The sequence below is a fragment of the Physeter macrocephalus genome, chromosome 10, assembly GCF_002837175.3.
Source record: "Physeter macrocephalus isolate SW-GA chromosome 10, ASM283717v5, whole genome shotgun sequence".
Taxonomy (NCBI): Eukaryota; Metazoa; Chordata; class Mammalia; order Artiodactyla; family Physeteridae; genus Physeter; species Physeter macrocephalus.
This window is the reverse complement of record NC_041223.1, coordinates 12,565,245-12,575,620: the sequence shown is the minus strand read 5'-3', so window position 1 is coordinate 12,575,620 and position 10,376 is coordinate 12,565,245. Positions and strand designations below refer to the sequence as shown.

Sequence of the window (10,376 nt, the reverse complement as noted above, 5' to 3'; positions counted from 1 at the left end):
CGGTACGCGGGCCTCTCACTGCCGTGGCCTCTCCCGTTGCGGAGCACAGGCTCCGGACGCGCAGGCTCAGCGGCCATGGCTCACGGGCCCAGCCGCTCTGCGGCATGTGGGATCTTCCCGGACCGGGGCACGAACCCGCGTCCCCTGCATCGGCAGGCAGACTCTCAACCACTGCACCACCAGGGAAGCCCCGAAGGTCCTATACTTTTATATGTTGGGAATTTTCCATAATAAAAATGTTAATTTTTTTAATGAATGTTACATACCCTGAAATTTAGCAATGTGGCATTGTCAACTAACTAGCCGTGTAGAAAACATCTAAAAAAGATATGTTTCACTAAATTAACTTGCAGGTAAATTAAAAGTTTGAATATATAAAATAAAATAACCAATCTGTTAGCAGTATATATAGGAGAATTTATTTCTTTTTGGAGATAAGAAAGCTTTTCTAAGCAATACTCAAAACCCAGATTCCAAAAAGATTAGTGAATGTGATGACATAAAAGTTTTTTTCTGCACAGAAAAAAATACCAACAGAGTCAAAAGACAAATGATCAACTGGGAAAAATATTTCAACACATATGACAATGAGCTCATTTTCTTAATATAAAAAGACCTCTTACAAATCAGTTATAAAAGACCATTAAACCAATAGAAAAATTGACAAAGAACTTAGAGGCAGTTCATAGAAAACAAACACTAATGGTTTGTAACATATGAAAAAGACAGTCAACCTCAATCATAAAGAGATGAAAAGTAAAATGTCAATGTTATATGACTATTCATTTATTGGAATGCATTTCTTAAAATATATGTCATTAAGAATATTTAAATGAAAAAAATCAAGATGTAGAACAATCTATACGGTACGCCTCTACCTGTGTAAAAATAACTGTGTACATATCTACATGCATATCTATATATACACATATATGCATTATGCCTCAGTACACATAGAACATTCTAGAAGAACATTGTATAAGCTGGTTACAGTGGTTGCTTCTATAGTGGGAGCCTGGAAGTCTTGAGTGAGGTGTAAACATAACTCTCCATCCTGTGTGCTTTTTATAACATTTAAATTTTAAAATGTATGTCTGCCTTACCTTTTCAATGAAAAATAACTAGTGGATAAAAAAAACTAAGTTAATGTGTTCAACAAACATTTCTTTGTGCAAATCACTGTTGAAGTACTGAGAATACAGGTGATGGAAAACCAACATAAATCTCTGTCTCCAGCTCTAACATGCTCCTGGGGGGAGAATAATAAAAGTCTCTAATGAATTGTGTTCAGTATAGTAATTTTTTGACTGCAACTTTGCAAATGTTTTCTTTGGATATGTGCCCTTTTTAATGTAAATGAATATACTGAGTCTTACATACAATAGTAACTATAGAAACGCATTCTTTGGAACTGACACAATTGTCATCATCATAATTTGGATAGGCTTTGTCCAGTTAGAAGAAGCAAGAAGAGATGTATTGTTCATGACTCCATGTATATCCATACCATTAAAAAACCTCATTGTCCTTGCAACACAGCATTTCTAATCTCTGCCTTCATTTTATGGTTTATCTACTGAGAGTTTAGAAGCCTCTCACTCCCTTACTACTTAATTCATTATTTTAGAATTCAAATCTAAGTTATGTCCTGAAGATTCAGGACAAAAACAATCCCAAAGACTTTTACTGTCACCCATATACATAAAATTCCCATCAGTGTCCTAAGTTCTCATTTCCATTGCATCTCTACATCTTTTTCTCTGGATATAGAATAACTATGCCAACAAAATGTAAAATTACAGCTGTTAAGACTTGGTTTCGTTTATTTAAAAAATTTACATTTTGGTTAAAGGATGGGGTAAGCTAAAAAACAATATTCTAAAGTATAGCGGATGAACACAAGACTTCCTCAGTGCTCTGTCATAAAGGGATTTCTTGGCCAATAAATTGGAAAAAGATGCTTATTAAGTTTCCCCACAATTAAAAAATTTCCCCATACTGGAGATTGACAACTATGTTAGCATATTAGCCCCCTAAAAAAATCCTTCAATGAAGAAGTTTGCTTAACTTTGAGCCTCTGTTTCTTTCTCCCTTCTCTGTGCTTATTAACAGATCTCCTGACATCAGAGGAAATTTTCAAGAACTAGTCTCAGTTTTGAATCTTTGCTTTCCTCTCAGCAAACTCCACCAGAGTACTTCCTGGCCCTACTCTGAAATCCATGCTGTCAAATTTCTTATTAGCTCACAGCTAACCTGAATCTTCCATCTGTAAGAAATACAGCACAGCACACCTCTGTCACAAGCAGTGCACTCTTGGTTCCCTGGCAAGAAGAAAGTGAAAAGACTAAATATGTGTGGGCTTAGAACAAATGAAATTCAATATTGCCTACCAAATGGCTTCCTCAGGAGGATAATCGACTCTGAGAGAACACAGCAATAACCAATAACAACAAATGCAAAATCCATTTTTTTAAAGTATGGAACAAAAGAGATCCAGTTCAAGCCACTCCCCCGAAACAAAATGTGATGGGAAACAACCTTCTTGTTAACAGAATACCAACAGGACTTTTTTTTTTTTTTTGGCTGCGTGGACTCTCTAGTTGTAGCACATGGGAGTAGTTGCCCCACGGCATGTGGGATCTTAGTTCCCCGACTAGGGTTCGAACCCGCGTCCCCTGCACTGGAAGGCGGGTTCTTAACCACTGGATCACCAAGGAAGTCCCAGGACTTTTAAAATTATAGCCTCTCTTTCAACTAACACTCTGCCCAAGAAAGTTTTATTGGATGAAATATTAAAACCAATCCAAGAATTTTCTCTTACAGTGTCTCTCACAAGTATGCTCAGACATGAAACCGGGCTTTCCTAAGTTCTGATTAGCTCTTGACTTTTATCAGTACACCTTGCTTCCAAAGCTTCCTGGGCCAAAATAGTCTACGAGTTAAAGGTGAACCTTAATAAAGGAATCATTTTTTCCATTTTTTAAAGGTGCAGTTCCCACCAAGAAAACCCTGCTACAATTTCATTAATTCACATGTAGGACGAACACAACTGAGAAATCAGAGACCATGACATTTTCATCTTTATACTCCATGAGACATTTGACCTATTGATAACTTTTTATGAGGAAAATTCACCTTCTGGTGAAAGCCTGTGAGTGACAAATACTTATCTGAAAATCTAAGCTTAATATATCAAGAAGCTAAAACTGGTCAGTTTGTTTTACTGTGTGTTTAAAAATGTTTTGATTAAAAAAAAATCTTGCAAACTTTGAAGAGATTCTTTCCTTCAGCAAATGGAACTGGAGACTCAAGTATTTTGTGTCCAGTTCTGCTTGAATTTCCACGTCCTCTCTGCCAACTGGGTACCCTCCCTCCCCCAGCCTCATCTGTGCAGATTTCTAAATCACTGGAGAAACCACCAGGCAGAAAGTCAGCACAAATGCCTTCCAAGCCCAAGAGAAGTTTTCACTTAATGAGAGAGGCTCAGGAGGGAAATGGGGACTGGGTAGGGGCTCTGTTTAAAATAAGCACATCACAAGGTAAAGAAAAATTAACAGTAAAGATATGTGTAATCAGGAGGTTCCCCAAAGACCTTACAAGTATCTCGATGCTCAGCTGATCTTAAAGCAGGTCTGGTAGGGACCCTGGAGGGGATCGTGGTTGGAGAGACTTGAAAGAAAGAAATTTCATCTAATGGAAAAGCCAGGATTAGCTCCTGCCTTGTGGAAATACAGGCTCGCCTCTTACCCAAAGCCCCCAAAGCTATGTCGACTTCATTTTCTGATGGTCTTTGGAGTGTTATTGAAACTGAAGTCACGGGTTGGATCCTCAAATAAGCCAACTTGTTTAGATGCTTCCTCAGTCACAGACTCAACCCTAGTGACTTATACATGCAAAGCCTTGACAGAAATGATTATTAGGAGAGAGGAAGGATGAAATGAAGGAAATCTACCATCTTCACACACAAAGGACAATACTGCATTATATTGAAAGACATTTTAAATGAGAAAAGCTGAAAGAATCTTCAAAAATAAATGGTGCAGTCTTTGTTGTTGGGGAGTTGATATTTAGACTAGGCGTTTATCAGCTCAGTTGTGGGACAGGTGAGCCAGGTGGTTCGGCAACCCAAATTAGCTCGCAGTCTGAAGGATCTGATGAGCTAATTCACGCAGTGCTGTTAGTGACTCATAACAACTGAAAGACCTTTCCTTTCCAAGAACGTGTTCATTTTAACCCAGATTTAACAGTGGAGAGCCTAGGAGTCTAGGAAATCTGGGCAGTGAAGTGAGCATTACCTCTAAAAAGCTGTTCACGTTTGGGAAATCACAAAATCTCTTTGGACCTCAGTTCCTTATCCATAAACTGGTAAATGGAGAGTAGATGGAGTCCACAGTGCCTCTGAGCTAAAATAAGTTTGGTGTCTGATTCTATGCAGTAAGCACTGACGTCAGGCATCCAACACAGGTGGGTAGAGGCCTCTAGCCACCCAAGTATCAGGCTAAGAGTACATGCCCGATGGGATGATCCAGCTTGGGACACACTGACGAGCAGAGGTGATTAGGCTTGAATTCAAACTTTACCTAGATGATAAATCAGTAGAGACAACTCACTGATAAAGGTCAGGCAATAGAATGCTCCAGAGGGGGAAACCTCCTGTAAGAAACAGCAAACTAGAGTCGAGCCTCAGATCAGCCATTCATTAGTACTACAACCTTGGACAAGTCATTTCACCATTCTGAGCCTCGGTTTCTTCCATGGGGGCATTACTATCTGCCCTGCACACAGACAGCAAAAGCCAGTCTAAGAAAACGTGCACAAACGCACATTTTCAGGGGATTGTAAAGCAGTCATAGCTCAGAGGCTCCACACAAACAGGCATTCAGGATCTAGAGGGAGGTCTCCTTCCCAAAGAATAAGACAAAAACAGACAAAGCCTAGAAAAAAGAAAACTTTTGAGTAAACAGCTTTCTATTTGCCCACTCCTAAAATATAGACACTGAAATGTCAATACATGAAACTTCTCTTGGCTCTCCAGGAGAACAGAAAGCAGACTTTCAATGGAAATGACTGCATAAGGAAAAGATTGCTAAACCCAAGTCTTTGTCATATTTACTCAAAGCCCTGGGCCATGTAAGACATTCAAGTAAGAAAAAGAATCAGAGAATCTCTGCTTTACACCAGGGAACAGGACACATGCTGAGAGGGAAGGCAAAGGATAGGGCTCAGCAGACGAATTAGTCCAACATGCCCAGGGAATCGTGAAGAAGAGGTACAGAAACCTGGGGTAGAGGTAGAGAAAAGAGATTTGGCCACAACCAAGATTCCCTGGGGGCTATTGATTGGGGTGAACAGGTAGGGAAAAAGAAGACAGCTTTTCTTCCCCGAATGACTAGGTCATCTAGGAAGAGAAGTATTAGACAACAAAGCTACCTTGACCCTGGAACAAGTAGACAATATCAATGCAAGTGTGATTGGATAAAGCAAAATTAACCCTTAAATGAGGGAGGAAGAGAGCTTAATGATTTTTTAAAATTATACCCAAGTTCATTTGTTTTGATCGACTCTCCAAGAAACTCTCCAAGAACTCTCTCTATACTCAAAAGAGTGTAAGGAGAACAACCAGAGAATATTGGGCAATAGTTCAATTCTAAACATACATGAGTTGCAACAATGCCAGTGCATATGAGCAAAAAACCCTGCTAGTAAGAGGAAACTGAGTGGGGAACCAGAGTTGGATCAAGACTGGAAAGATGGGGGTTTCAAATAATATTGTGGAATAATAGTTGAAGAGAATTGAGATCAGAGAACTTCCCAAGAGAGAACCTCCACAGATAACAAGACAGGGAACCAAGACGTAAATCAAATAAGATGCTATAGTTGAATGGCTTAAGGAGAAATTTGGGAGATGGAGTATATGTCCTTAAGGCAGACAAGGTCTACATGAGTCTTGAAGTCTACAGAAGGGATAATGTGGGGATGTAATCAATACAGAAAGGGATGCTGAATCCAGGAGGATGAGAGCTGAGAAAGGCCCTAGATTTGACCAAAGACAGCAGTATGAATAGAGTATAATGAACAAAAATAGGCAGGAAATTTGCCAGATTAAGTCAGTTCAGGAGCCTCTTATAGAGTGTGTGAATTCTCCAGCCTCTCTGTCTTCTCTTCTCCTACTTGCTACACTTCTTTTGGTTTTTGCTCTGTGTCCACCAAAAGGTTCAATGCACAAGGAAGATGACATTAATTGTTAAAATCTATTAAATATTTAATAAAGGAATGACACAAGCACAAACGTTGAAATGTACCTTTATGGATTGTATGGATTCATTCATGCTTTATCTGATTCTCATGGTTGTAACTCATTATGAGTTAATTATACAATATTTAGCCTTAATAATTTATAATGGCTCTATGACTTGATTTAAAAAGAGAAGTGTGATGCATAAGCCTAGAACTGCTGCCCAAGATCTAACTACTACCCAGTTGGATGGATGATAATATTTTTTCAAAACTATCTCAGCTATTTGTTGAGCAGTGTGTCATATGCTTCTAGGGATACAAAGGGAAAATAAGTGAAATAAGGAGAAAAGAAGAAATTTCCTTTTCCTCTCATTCAATTAGTGGGAAGAACATATTAAAAGATTTGACATGATGCATTGCCCACAATTCTCAAGAAAGTGCCGTTTTATTAGAAAAAATACAAATGTATGAAAACCCATCCTTACCATCAAACTTTCCCCAAAGCACTCCATTTCCCCATCAACCACTTTCCTCCTCATCTTCTCATTTCCCCTCATTTCTCCATGTCTCCAGAGGGAATTATCAATGCCATCAACCTATCAACCCTCTGCCTTCCCCTTTGCCCCTGCTACGTTTGACCCAATGATATACTCCCTCTGTCTTCAAAACACTCAACTTTGGCTTGGGGTATGTTATAACTACTTTTTTGTCCTTTTGGGTTCTTCTTCTGTCTGTATTTCTAGTAAATCACCATCACAAGTGACACTTTCAGCATGTGTATACACATCATCTCAAGCAAGACCCCAATAACTCTTTGAGGCATGTAGCGATATGATGCTACCCATTTCACAAATGGAGAAACTGAGACATGAAAAAGTAACAACCCAAAGTTCACCGACATAGCAACTGGCAGAACAAAGCATGTGGCTTGTGGTCCAAGATTCTTCCCATTATGTAGCTGCCTGATATACAGCAGCACGAGCGCCATTTTGTCTTGGCTCCAGGGGGAAAGCTCTGTTTGTATTTTTTCACAATGCCTGATACAGAGAAAATTCTCTGTATATTTTGTTTATATTTTCCACAATGCCTGATACAGAGAAAATTCTCAACAAATTTTTGGTGAATTGGGGTGAATTTCTCAGGGACCATAAGAGAATTTCTATGTTTAAGAAATAATTTTTCAATACCATTTGTGGCCAAGTAACTCAAAAATTCATATGAGTGATGATGCTGACAGACTTAAAAACACACGGAGACTAGGGTCCTACACCAGTCTTCAGGACCACCAGACACAACAAGGTTGCAAAAAGACAAGTCAGCTGAGGATAACCCTCTTTCCAAAAGACAGCCGCTGCCACCTGCTATGACACCCCAAAACTTGCCTATTCAAATGCATGCTGGGGTCTTCCCTCTACTGCATTTTGCTCTTTTGTTATTTTCTGTTTTGTTTTACATGAAAACTAGCCACTTTTTGGATTAAAACCTACTAAACTTGCCACTTCTTTGCAGTATTTGCAAATTCTCAATATCTGAACTTTTCTATGGTCAGTTACCATGAAGAAAAAGCTCTTCACTTATCCATCATCACCCATTCAAAAAGTTTGGTAACTGCACTCCTATTTGGTAAATTATTTTATCTAAAATATGTAATGTGATAGGAATATGATTTTCATGTGTCAGAGTACGGTTTTAACTCATTTTTGTCAAATACACTCATATATAAAGAAAAAAGACAAAATATTGAAGTTTTTGCACCAAAATATTAGCTATGATTAGTTCAATATGGTAGGATCATGGGAAATCTTTATCTTTTCCTTGTTTATGTGCATTTTTGGCAATAAACATACATTACATGTGTGCTACAGAAAAAAATTATTTTAAAAACTTAAGCGGCAAATAGCAAGATAGTTGATAACATAAATTTAGTACGAGGTTGAATGCAAAGTATTTGCCTAAAGAGCTCCTTCTTTCCTCTCCTTTTATCTAATTTGCTATTTACTAATCTTTTCTTTTTCTGAAGAACTTTTCCTGGTCTTATAATAAATAGAAATCATGAATGGAAACTATTCAAACACATCTTCTCAAAATCTTGCCTTCCTAACTTTTAATATCCATTTTTCTTCCCCTTTTCATTCTGAATTCTTAGAAGCAAATGTCCTGTCTCTTTGTCCCAAGCCTCCTCAGCTGTGATCTGGAAATGTCTTTAGGAAGGAGATTTTCCTTAAGGCTCAGGCAAATCTGTGACAAGCACTCTTAGCATTATGTTCTTCACCCAAACACATGTCCTCTGGCCCAAATGGGGTCAGATTACATACATTCCCAGCCTGGGGAATGAATGGGAAGGTGGACAAGCACAAAGCAGCCTTATCTAAAAATAAGAAATCACGTGGCATCCTTTTCTCTCTGCCCTCAAAGCAGCCATATGTTACTGGACTCTCAGGTCCAGCAGACCCAGTTCAAATTCTGACTCCAGAATCAAATTGTTGGGGTTGGGATCCTGACTATACCATTTACTGTGTGACCTTGAGCCAGGTTCTTAAACTCTCTGAGCCTGTTTCTTCATCAGGAAAAGGGAAGCTAGTTATAACAGCGCTTCCTAGAGTCATTTGGTTAAGAAAATTAGACAATGAATATACAGCCTTTAACCCCTTCCCTGGCAGACAGCAAGTGGACAGTACACGTTAACTCTTAGCAATAACAGTAGCACCGACTGCACATGACATACAGCCACTGGGGACATGGAAACAAATGCAGCCTGTTTGAGAAACTACAATCGTAAACAAGGAGCCCTCTTGAATGCTGTTTTCTGCCTTCGTTCAAAGGCTTGCCTCAGTGGCGCTCACTGCCCAGAAAGTTCCAAGCAATATAGAGAACACCTCACTGGCCAGGGGCCTCCATCCACCGGCAAAAGGTGCACGTCCTTGGTAAGAAACATGAGGCCGTGGGGAGCAGGCAGCAGGGCTCAGTGTCTGAACTCAGTTCAGGATTGAGAGGAGAATCTTGCTGATTTGCTCCCAGTGCAGAGCACACAAAGTATTTAATGCAAAGTGGAAATGACCCTGAGTCTAGGACTCTGCTGCTACCGGGAACACCAAAGTGAAAAGCAAAGTCACTTCGGAAGAAATAGCCAAGCTTATCACGCTCTGGTCACTTACTCTGCTTTGATGAATGCTCTGGGGTCTCTCATCTCGCGCTGGCTTCTCGGCGCAGGAGAGCTAGGGGTCTGGCGCTCCTCTCAAGGCAACTGATTTATACGTCACTTTGGAATGTCGGTGAGCGTCCACAAAATAAAACAATTGCGCTCCAGTGCCTACCTCAGACCTTGCTAGACAATTCCCTCTAAGTCCCTGTTACCTATGCAAAACGGCTCCAGCTGATTAATCAAGTTGAAAATTCAAGTGCAGGAGAGCTTGGTAGCTTCCAGGGTGAAATCCAGCTCTAGCTGGAAAACCCTGGACATATTTCACCAAGAGAGTTCCAGTTCAGAGCCTTCTCTTTGACAGAATGGCTGTAACTGAATCTAACCAAGAAAAGGTAGTGTTAATTCACACGATTATAAGGGAACTTAAAAGGTGATCTTGTCTGTTCTCTTACAATAAAACACATGGAAAACATGAGGTATCCAATAGGCATTTGGTGACTATTAAATGTTCAAAAATGGGTTTTCATCATACTGTATGATTAATATTCATACTCACGAGTGAGAACAATTCTTTGCCTATTTTTGTCAGGATCCTAAGAGAGTCTGGGATTTATGGGTCAATAAGGAACCGGCAAATAAGGCCTTGAGCATAATTTGCTTCAGGCTTTTAACAGGTGGAAAGAACAAAGTTGTTATAACTGACCTGTACTTCAAGTGAATTAATAAAATGTTCCTGTTGAGACCATTAGTTTGTTAAACTAGCAGAATCTTCAACACGTTCAAGAAATTAATGAGACAACATATGGTCGTCAGACCAGAAAAATAGTGCAAACTTCCCCCATATTGTGTTATACTCTGAGCTATCCAAACAGAATAATCATAAACAAGTAGCCTAAAAAGTATGGTTTTCATGTCTGCAGACATTTTCTCAGTTTTTGAAAAGAATTAAGGTTTCTTCCTTAAAATGTGACTTAGTATAAGTGCAGCCAAGTGTCTT

The 10,376-nt window shown here is 39.3% G+C and overlaps 1 protein-coding gene across 1 annotated transcript in view; it reads right to left on the bottom strand.

The window, feature by feature from the left end:
• Positions 1-9,711, bottom strand: part of IPCEF1 (interaction protein for cytohesin exchange factors 1) — a 167,287-nt gene extending 157,576 nt beyond the window's left edge. Inside the window, exon 1 of the mRNA XM_055087433.1 lies at positions 9,393-9,711. The gene's annotated coding sequence lies outside the window, so the exon portion shown is untranslated. The remainder of the gene's footprint in view (positions 1-9,392) is intronic.
• Between the last annotated feature and the right edge of the window lie 665 nt (positions 9,712-10,376).